The sequence below is a fragment of the Pinus tabuliformis genome, chromosome 4_1 (assembly GCF_031772625.1).
Source record: "Pinus tabuliformis cultivar Carrire ecotype Pingquan chromosome 4_1, CPIR1, whole genome shotgun sequence".
NCBI classification, from domain to species: domain Eukaryota; kingdom Viridiplantae; phylum Streptophyta; class Pinopsida; order Pinales; family Pinaceae; genus Pinus; species Pinus tabuliformis.
The window spans coordinates 84682020-84693243 of NC_142303.1; the positions used below are offsets into that span (position 1 = coordinate 84682020).

Below are 11224 nucleotides of genomic sequence, written 5' to 3' on the forward strand. Positions count from 1 at the left end.
TTGGTTGCAAGGATAATAACAAAACCAGTAAGTGACCCAAAATACAAAAACACAATACTTTCAAGAAAAACAAAAAGTTTGACACGTAGGTAAGGATGCCGGGAAATCCCAACACTGCTTACACACTCAAAAAATGTACGAGAAAAACGGTAAACAAAATACGATAAACCTGGATTTATCAAAACGCGTTAATCAAAGTCAACGACTGTATGGTTTCGGACGTCGACAGGGTTTGACCGTAAGAGTTAGACTTTTTTTTAATTGCAAGAAATCTCCATCCCCATTTGGATTTTGCAAGTAAATGTGCACATGACTGAAATTGGGCAGATCCCCGTCAAAATGTTTGAATTACTACTGGTAACTGTTGATACTCGGCCTGCGCATGTATCGAGACTGAAACTGCTCTTTTCTCTGACCCCCACGCGTCTTCAATAGACCACTGCATTCATCATAACCTGGAAACTTCTGCCCAATATCCACGCATCTTCCTCGCACTTCATAGTCTGTTGCGGGCTGACGAGCTGAAACTTCCTGGGACATGCCTGTGTCCGTATCTCCAACAGTGTTACAAGCCGCCTCTGCTGCTATTATTTTACAGAGTCGGTCTTCAGTGCTGTCTGTGTGGGAATTTTTGAGGCAGTTGGGATTTGTTCGTTGGCTTTGCGGCTTCTTAAGCTTGTGTGCAAGTAGTTTTTGCAGTCTGCAAGGCGGGGGTCAAATTGGGTGCTTTTGCTTTTTGAGTTTGTGCCTTTTCTACAGCCACCATTCGTCAGTCAGTGGCCACTGCCAAAGTGAGAACTTGGTTGAGCATAGAATTGCCCCTTCCCCAGTTCAAAATCAAAATCTTAAGTTGCCCAAGAATCCATATAATTGATATAGTGCTTTGAACATTTTGAATTAGTTATATTTGGGTTCATCTGCAAATCTTTAGTGGTGAAGTTCTTTGAGATCCAAAAATGGCCCCAAAACGAGATTTAGAGAGTGAGGACTCTGATGTTGCTTCTCCAGAGCAGAAACGCCCTAGACGACTCCCTAGCTTTGCCAGGTAAGCAGGGGATTTTTTTCTTTTTTGTTCTTTTTCACTTCTTTTTATCTTTGCTTTTAATGCATCGCTGTAGTATACTGAGAAAAATGTTTTTTTCACGAGGGGGAAATAATGGAGGGCTTGTTTGAGAAGTCCAATTTGACAATGGGCTCTGGATTTTGCTATTGCAGTATAATAGCAGATGCTATGAAGATACAGAACTTGCAGAAGCTTTTAGAGCCCCTCATTCGACGAGTGGTAAGTTGGAATCCCTCTTTTTATATTTGGGGCTTTGTGGTGAATTAATTTTCTGTTAATACCCAATAAAACCCCTGATCAGTGGATACTACTCACTATCTGTTAAAGAATGTTGGAAATGAAATAAACATTTTCTGTTAATACCGAATATGCCCCTGAGCAGTGTAGACTATTCAGTCTTTGTTAAAAATGTGGGGAATGAATTAAATTTTCTGTTAATACCCAATATACCCCTGAGGAATGTATGTTGGAAATGAAATAAACATTTTCTGTTAATACCCAATATATACCCCTGAGCAGTGTAGGCTATTCAGTCTTTGTTAAAAATTTCGGGAATGAGTTAAATTTTCTGTTAATACCCATTACACCCCCTGAACAGTGTAGACTATTCACTCTTTGTTAGAATTGTGGCGAATGAAACTAAAGCCCTTCATCATAAGTATAACTTGATTATATTTTTGTATTATTACTCGGATAGTAAATTTGATGGGTAGAAGAGAACATGGCCATGAACATTGTTAAGTAATTACAATTTATGTTATTGTTGGAAAGGTAAAACTTGCTGCATGAAATAGCTATCAAATAAGACTTGATTCAGTATAATTCATCATGATGTTGGAAATCTTGGCTCAGTGAATGACTTGCCGAGGCCAGAGACGTAAGAGTTTCACTGGGACTGGACAAAAACTTGAGGGTTTTCCTTTTCCTTTTTGGCATTCAGCTTTGAAGGCTGTGCATTTTTTGGTATTTATATTTAAAGTTTACCTGTTTTTCCATCAAACTGCGAGTTGGAGTCTCTGGACAGCAAATAAGCCGTGAGTTGCTCCCTAGTCTGACTTGCTTCTGGTCAGTATGTACTATGAACCCTTTACCATATTAACACGGTAATTACAACATTGACCTTCATGGGGTTTGAACATTGGTCTCATCCATGAGAATCCAGGACGCCTACCAACGCTACTCACCCATGCTGACAAATATGTAGGGAAGCATATTGAACCCAGGTTTCCTCCTTTTTTCTATGCTCTCATTAGTTGCTTTCTTGGCTTGCTTTTTCAGGATTTCGCTGATACTGAATATTAATATGTGACATAGCACTCTGGATCTGGATCAGTAAAGTCTAGCCTTGAAGTGCATTAACCTCTCGTATTTTTGGAATGATAAAGCTTTATGAAAGTGAAAATCTAATCCATCATGCCTCACATTTTTCTGTAACAATAGAAACTGGTAGATACAAAAGCAATGGCTGAAAAGGTATCATGACTATAAGCAAATTTTTTATATAACCAATTCCTGTGGCACTGGCCTGAATATGATTGTTTTGGCCCGTTTTGAGACTTTCAGCTGTTATGCAAGAAAGCAATCCAGGCCAAACTCCCTGTATGATTGAGGCTCTAATTCCCCACTCTACGACTTCAAAACTGATCCTTCGAATAAAATTTGATCTACGTTTTACAATTTCAAATGTACTTTACTAAGATCATTGGCATGATTATGTACATTTTTCGGGACTCTGTGTTTGGACATTGGATAAACCAACGCTCCACGTGTGTTTTGTGACATGGACTAACCACCTCTCGTGGATCTGTATCTCTAGCGATGCGATCGTTGACTAACACCTGCAGGTTTTGGTCTAATGGCAATTGTGATTCCTAACAAGTGGTATCAGAGCATAAGTCACGAGTATGATACACACCTGGTTCGCGTTGGAGGGGAGACTATTGGACATTGGATAAACCAACGCTCCCCGTGTGTTTCGTGACATGGACTAACCATCTCTTGTGGATCCTTATCTCTGGCGATGCAATCATTGACTAACACCTGCAGATTTTGGTCTAATGGCAATTGTCATTCCCAACACTCTGGATTGTGCAACCTTGGGGGCTCTAAATAAACTTGTTAGCCCCTTCTTTAACAGCTGACTATGTTTCCAAATTCTTCTGGTTTATGTCACAAACCCTTAACTTATCAAAGTATTCGAAACAAGCAGTTCATAGACTTTTATCTTACGTGTAGAGTCTGGTGTAAAAGATGGAAAAGTACATCTAATTCTAAGTCAGTAGTCAACATACTATAAATACTCCTTAGAGGGGCATTGTTTTTGCAAAGAGTTGGTTACTGTTTTTGTGTCCTAATTTGGCCACTTGAATTATTTTTATTTTAAAATTCAAAATCTTATATTAATGTTAAATCAACTTTTTGTTAGGATCTGTCAGAAGGAAGAGAAGAATAGCTGTAATTTTGGGAAGAGATTGAATAAATTTCTGTCAGTGTTATTATTAACTGGTGCTTCTGGCTTCCACTACCTCGAAATAAAAATTATGGAAATGAAGTGTGGAATTAAAATTTATCATTATTGTGAATTGGAGCTAATTGTGATTTCCAGCCACATGTTTAAAGTAAAATTGTTCCATTAGCAATGTCGGCAACAAAGAATACGCTGAAATGGGTGTTGCTTGAGCAATATGTGAATATAGCTAGAAATTACAGACCTTAATATAAGGAAAAAGATGGTGATTTATATTTGAAATCGAAATTAACGACTTTACTTTTTAGTGACTTCATGAGAAATGTCGTTCTGATTCACAGCTACTGTATGAAATTCTATTACTTGACCAAGGATACATGGGCTAAAAGAGACCACTGGCCTGCAGTGTGTGGAAAAAAAAGAGTGGTGCAGGAGTAAAATTTAATGAAAGTAATTCGAAAAAGCAAGATATAATTTAGCATGCAATTTTGGTGTGAAGATTATTGAGATGGTTCTATATAACTTGTTATTTAGGTATCAGAGGAGATTGAGCGAGCAGTGGCAAGACTTGTTCCCGCGAAACTAAGGTGAGGCATATACAAAAACATTCTTCACCATCTCTTTCCTGAAATGCATCTTAACCATGTCTTTAAAAAGTAATTGAGGCATAGTTTACTGCATGCTGTTGATGTTGGTGGAAATGTTTGGAGATAGGGCTTTCATCTTCCAACAAGTGGATGTAGGGTATATTTGGGGAGTCATATTGCTTAGACTCACATAACTCCTAAAGCCACATAGACCTATCTATATAACCAACAATAGGAAGCCTGGTTAACACAGGATTCTTTTAACTAACCTTTGTTTACCATGTGTGCCTTGTAATTTACATCTTCTAATCATTTATTTATTGTAGGTCTACTATTGCTTATACACACAAAAATTGTAAACCACATGGACCAATCTATGTATCCAACAATAGGAAACCTGGTTAAGACGGGATTCTTTTATGTAATCTTTTTTAACCCTATGTGCTATGTAATTTACATCCTGTGATCATTTCTTTATTGCAGGTCTAGCACTGCAAATCAAATAGAAAGTTCTGATCAATCAAGAAACTTGAGGCTAAAGTTTGTGAATAAGCTTAATCTTCCTATTTTTACTGGGAGTAAAGTAGAAGGGGAGCAAAGTTGCCCTATTCAAATAGTGCTTGAAGATGCTTCTACAGGGAAAATGATCACAACAGGACCTGAGGCTTCCCAGAAAGTGGAAATTGTTGTTCTTGAGGGTGACTTTGTACCTACTGATGAGGAAGGTTGGACAGCAGAGGAATTTGATAATCATGTGGTTCGAGAGAGGGAGGGAAAACGACCACTTCTTACTGGTGATCTGCTGATTTCTTTGAAAGATGGGACTGGAACCCTTGGAGAATTAACCTTTACTGATAATTCCAGCTGGATAAGGAGCCGTAAATTTAAACTTGGGGCCAGAGTTGTAGGGGGGAGTTATGATGGAATCAGGATAAGAGAAGCAAAGACAGAAGGCTTCACGGTTAAAGATCATCGCGGAGAATGTAAGTTTCTCATCCCTGATGTCAAGATTTCTATTTTCAATTTCCTTGAAACAGTTGCTTAGATCAGTCTCTTGAATTTATTGAGCCTACCCCCATCCATAGTCAAAAATGTGCTAAAAACGTGACATCTTGCAGTTGACACTGACTCCACTTCTTCTGTTATAGTATATAGTATATACTGATTGTCAAATTCAAATCCTCAATAACCCACTGAATGATCTTGCCCTTACCTCTCGCAATCCATCTATACACTATTATTCTCAGGAAACCTGTCTTGCATGTTTCTTTATCATTTTCACTTTTAAATCTGCAGCATAATTTTGTTGTTAATAATGAAAACCAGTCATGCGAAGTGCTTTTAGGAGGAAAGGTTGTTACAGACCCTTTTACAACCTTGGAGTCGGTATTTCTGGATGTCTCGGAGTGACAAATCTTGCCATTTGAACTTAGCCGGTACATTCGTTGATCAAGATAGATTTAATGAAGAATAAACCTTGACCTATTTAAGTTTTGTTAGTTTTGGACATTACTTTAATTAAGGTTAAATTGCTTTGATTTCCACACATCATAAGCTTTCCCTAAGCAGATCAACACAACGCAATCCAAGCTCTTAATTGATCAAGCTAGACCTTAATGAATAATAAACTTGACCTATTTTAATTTTGTTAGTTGTAGACATTATTTTTATTCATTCAAACTGATTTGATTTCCATATATTGTATGCTTTTCCATAGCAGATCAACACAATGCAATCCAGGCTTTTACAGTTACAACTAGAGGGCAAACATTTTTTAGATCCTGTAAAGTTGGCAGTTCTTTCCTTCAGAGGGGATGTATATTCGAATAAAATTTCCTTCTTGTTTCAATTTTAGCGCTGATTTAAGAATAACATTTAATATACATCAATATAATGCAATCCAGGCTTTTACAGTATACAGCTAGAAGACAAACACTTTGTAGATCCTGTAAAAGAGACAGCTCTTTTCTTCAAAGGGGAATGTGCATTCTGATAAAATTCCTATTTGTTTCAAAATTTATTTAGCACAGATTTTAGAAGAAAGATTTAATATACTAATTTTACCCCTGGATTCCTCCCAATTGCCTGTTCACATGCTAAAGCCCACAGATCCAAAAGCGAAATAATCATAAGGCATACTCAACTCCCTGGGTTTCACACCTCTCAAACCCCCCCCCCCCCGAACTCTGCTCCGCAACCTCTGCGACTTACCACCCACCCACACACGCACGTTTGAATGTATTGTGACGTGGGTGTTTATCATCCACCCAGAAATAAAAATCAACTGAGCCAAATACACGGTCGTGCCTCTGAATTTATCACGGACGTGCTATCGGTTGAAGCGTAGCCCTAATTTTAAACAAGATAATATGTTTTCCGCCCTTCTCTTGATTTAGAGGCACTTTAAATGTGATAATTTACGATAGATATTGTCAATTTTAAGCTAAGTTTTATTTTCAGCTTGCTGTTTGCTTGGTGCACTTTGGGAAAACTGAATGTTAGAAAGGCTATTTTAAATTGCCACAGGCAATTCATCTTCTCTGCATTTACATAGCAGTCAGTTTAGAGCCATTAGGTGTCTTCACTGGGACCAGTAAATGAGAGCACTAAATATCCAATTCCTGGTCAACTTATTACAAGTTACAACTGTGAAATCAGTCTTTTGGTAATCTTGAAAGGAAGAAGACACGTGATATAAAAAAGAAGAATTACACCCTGCCTTTTTTTTAGGTTGTTATTTCTTCATATCATGACATGGTTTAATGTTGGTCTGATTTTCACTTGAAGAAAAGTTTCAATTTTCTCAGTCAGTTTATCCAATAATAATAAATACAGTAACTAGATTCACGAAATAAAAGTACTGGACTTTTATGTTTTTGAAGAACTGTTGTTTGGACATAAGTTTAGAAGGCATTGTTTTTAACTATTTCTCTTATAGCTTGAAGTTCTTGTCGTTTAGTTCTTACCAAGCTTGCCAGGAGGCAACTGGTAGGTATTTTTCCAGGGTGTACTGTCTTCTATGGTCTCCTCTACTGCTACTGCAGGATTGACTTTGTGATACTAAACTTGCCAGGAGGCAACTGGTTGGTGTTTTTCCAGGGTGTACTGTCATCTATGGTCTTCCGTACTGCTACTGCAGGATATACTTTGTGAAACTGCCCTTCCCTATATAGCCAGCAATAGTTTCAATAAACTCAAACTAATTAAATTCTCTAAATAGGTAGAGAAGGGGAATGTTGTTGCTTCCTTGAAATCGGGCCCTAGGGAAGACAATAAGCATATGAGCATGAACAATTAACACCTTGCTAACTCTGAAAATGCCGTGATTCAACAAGGACTGCAATCAGTTAGTGGGTTTGACTGGAATGGACTTGTTGGTTCTTCAAAAATTACATACACATACGATCAATACAGATGGAGACTAGTATTAACCTATAAATAGAATTGGATTAGCCAAAATTTATTTGAACTGAAATTAACCTTGTATTTTTATGAGATCATTGAGTATAACTTTTTTATACCAACACTTGAAAATTTTGATCGGTGCAGTTATAGTTCTCATCCCGCCAGCCAAACTAATCAGAGCCTAAACCTGAGGGCATCGAGGAGAATTGACCCCGTGATCTCCCAATGGAAAGGTGCTTTAACAACAGGACCTCGACCAATTGACCTAACCCTCAGGGCTATGGTGCAGTTATAGTTTTAGGTTTGCAGTTCTGACTAATTTATGCCAACTGTTGACTTTTCTTCTATTTCAATATAATTATTAAGCACTAATTTTTCATCAGAATCAATGAAAACATTCACAGATTACATTGAGCATTTTTCCTATTTTGCAGGGATAACCCTAAAACTCTAAGAACTCATAATAGAGATTGTTTTCCCCATCTTCCAGTCATAAATTATAATAATCCAATCCACTTTTGTAAGATATATTCAAATAGGATTCTTAAATTAGTTTGGTATCTTAATAGGTTACATGATTTGATTAAGCTTTGCCCAAATTACTGATAAAAGAATCTTTATTATTGTCCAGTATGAGACCCCCTCCATGCTTGTCTTAAATAATCATCCATTGTGAAATGGTTGCTTGTCAAAGTATATAATACATTAAGAAAATGAACTGGTGAAAGGCAATTACATGGCAGAGTCTAAATGTTCTATGTTTTGGCCCCTTTCATTGGAATCCATTTGGTGAGATCACAGTTTTTTGTTACATGAATTGCATTTTTTAATGCATAAATTGATTCAGCATCCTGAAAACCTCTTGGACATTGTACAGACTGGACAACTCAAATATGCAATTCCAACAAATTCTTACTGGATTTCAGACCAAATTAATCAGAAAATAAGCCCAGAAAAAAGGCCAAAATGTAGAAAGTTTGTGGTTGTACTATGCTCCAATAACACATCTCCTAAAACAATTTTATTGCAACTAGATAGAGGTATGAATTATTGAAATCAGTATTGTATTACTTATTCAGTATATAGTTTGTTGCCTGTATGACAGACTGTCAAAGAGAAATTTGCTTCAGGATAGATGGATCTTGTAGCCATTGAATTTTTCTTCTTCTAGATGGCTAGAAATAGATTTATTGAACGGCCTTTATTTTCTTACTTGCAGTGTATAAAAAGCATTATCCACCAGCTCTGGATGATGAAGTATGGCGTCTAGACAGAGTTGGCAAGGATGGTGCTTTCCACAAGAGGCTAAGTGCTGAAGGAATCAACACAGTGCAGGATTTCTTAAGGTTATATGTGACAGATCGCCTGCGACTTCGCCAAGTAAAGATACTGGCCTCTGTTTGCATTTATATATTTTCTGATATCTTATTCTGAAAACGCAGAAGACAGATCTGAATGTTGACATTTTTATCTAAAACCATGCAGATTCTTGGCAATGGGATGTCAGCCAAGATGTGGGAAGGAACAGTGGATCATGCAAGGACATGCACACTGAATAACAAACGTTACGTGTACCAGAGCCCAAACAATATCAGTCTTGTCTTCAATGTCATATTTGAACTAGCATTTGTTCTTACAGAGGCACAAACCATTACTAGGATGAACTTTCTGGAACTCAAAAGGTAATTTCTCTCTTAAATCTCTTCATTTAAAGAAGGAATATTGGACATATCCTCAGAGACTGCTCAATCCTTTGGTCTGACCGTGCAACTATTATAAAATACTACTTTGCAGTCTTTTGTAGAAAGAATGGTAAAACATGCATATCAACATTGGAATGAAATGCGTGAACTGGACGATGAATTCCTGATCAGTAATGCATCTCATTCTTTAACAATGCAAAATAGTCATACTGGAGTTCCTCAAGATCCCAACTTTCAGATACTTCAAGAGCAAGGTAACTCCTTGAAAATAATTTGCTGTGTCAGCCACTGCTTGATATGCCTCTAATATTTAGAGTATATACCATTTTCCCTATAAAATATTAACTATTATGCATTTTCTGCAGATGGGAATGGAGCACAGTTGGATCACAAGTCACAGATGATGGGTAACATGTTAATGAGCCATCAACAGACAGCAAAAGAGGTTAATAGTGATTGGTATCATCCTGGTGGTGATAATGTGAACATAGTAACATCTCCAGTGGGAACAGGTTTTACACAGCAGAGTATAGTAACCCATCCTGCAGAGTCATCCTTAATTGCTGGTTCACAGCAAGAGCTTGTATATCCCCTTTCCATGGCTTACTCAACTCCAAATCCCAATTTGCACATACAGAGGAATGGCATTAAGAATCAAACTGTAGAAGAGGCTGACAGTATTGTTATCAGAAATGAGTGGGCTAGGGAGCCCCGTGAAGGGCCAAGATATTACCACACAAACTCAAGCAATGAATTGACAACTGATGTGCAATATAGAGTTACATATGGTGACGATTTTCAAGTGATGCAAAACTGGTTTCCTGGTATCAATGGGGGCACAGTGGATCATATCTATAACTTCTTTCCTAACACGCAAGGGGATCAAAGCTTCAGTTTTGCAAATCTTCCTTCAACATCACGTCCAATCAATATTGCCATGGATCGTTTGCACGGAAAAGCCTATATAGGCTGGTTGAAACTGAAAGCAGCACTAAAATGGGGAATTACTGTTAGAAAGGTGGCTGCTGCAAAAAGAGCAATATTAGAAGAATTGGAGGAGGATTGACTTAATAATATGAAGGTGCCTGTGCAGTTGTAGTATCCATGAATTGTCAATGATACCACAATAGCCATCACAAATACATAGAATTTATCAGTAACAGTATATTAATGCAGAACAGAATCCAACATAGAGATATGCCACTGTAGTAGATTGCAGTTACAGACATCATATAGATGGCAACCACAAGATAGAGAGGGACCATGAAACATGGTACTGAAACTGCCAGCAATGCTAGTGCTGGAGTGGGAGAGAATGTTGTCACATCAACCCAGGGTCTTGGGGTTTTGCACTTAAAAGCCAGCTTCCAGAATAATTTTGGTCTGGCTGTATTGTGGGGGATTCATATGTGGCTGCAGTTGTAAAGTACTAAATCTCAGAAGGGCATTTTATGCCAATCAAATTTAGTAAATAGTTTTGTTTTCACTTCTACTGTATCCATAGGTTCAGGTTTTGATTGCATGTTGTATTCCAAATAAACCATCCAGTTTTCTCCTATGCTTTCTATTGATATTCTTCAAGCTAGCTGCCTATTTATCATCCAGTTCATGAAATCATCCTCAGCATTCTTTTGATCCTTTCGTACTTGATGATCTTCAGTTTCTTTGTGCATTCCGTAGTTTAATAACATATTACAGTATTACTTCCAAAGTGTGAAAGTAGGCAAATAATTTGCCAACTGTCCAGTTTTCTGCTTTCCTTTCCATTGATGGTCATCAGGCTATATTGATGGTCGTTGACATGCTTATGAACCTTTTGTAGTTGATAACCTTCTGTCCTGTTGTGCATTGCATAATTTAAGAAGTAACAACTATCATGGTATTAATTCCAAAGTGTTAAAGCAGATAAATAATTATGAAGAAAAGGAAACCTAACAGTATTCTTTTTATATAAGGGAAACCCCTTTTTGGGGGGGTATCTAACTCCTGGGATATAAAA

The 11224-nt window shown here is 37.4% G+C and overlaps 1 pseudogene across 1 annotated transcript; it reads left to right on the forward strand.

The window, feature by feature from the left end:
* Positions 1–360: 360 nt before the first annotated feature.
* On the forward strand, positions 361–10936 carry LOC149174300 (calmodulin-binding protein 60 D-like; annotated as a pseudogene). Its single transcript, XR_016257922.1, has 8 exons — positions 361–1045; positions 1216–1282; positions 4065–4117; positions 4601–5100; positions 8742–8902; positions 9008–9204; positions 9317–9479; positions 9591–10936. The product of XR_016257922.1 is annotated as a calmodulin-binding protein 60 D-like (transcript).
* Positions 10937–11224: the final 288 nt, after the last annotated feature.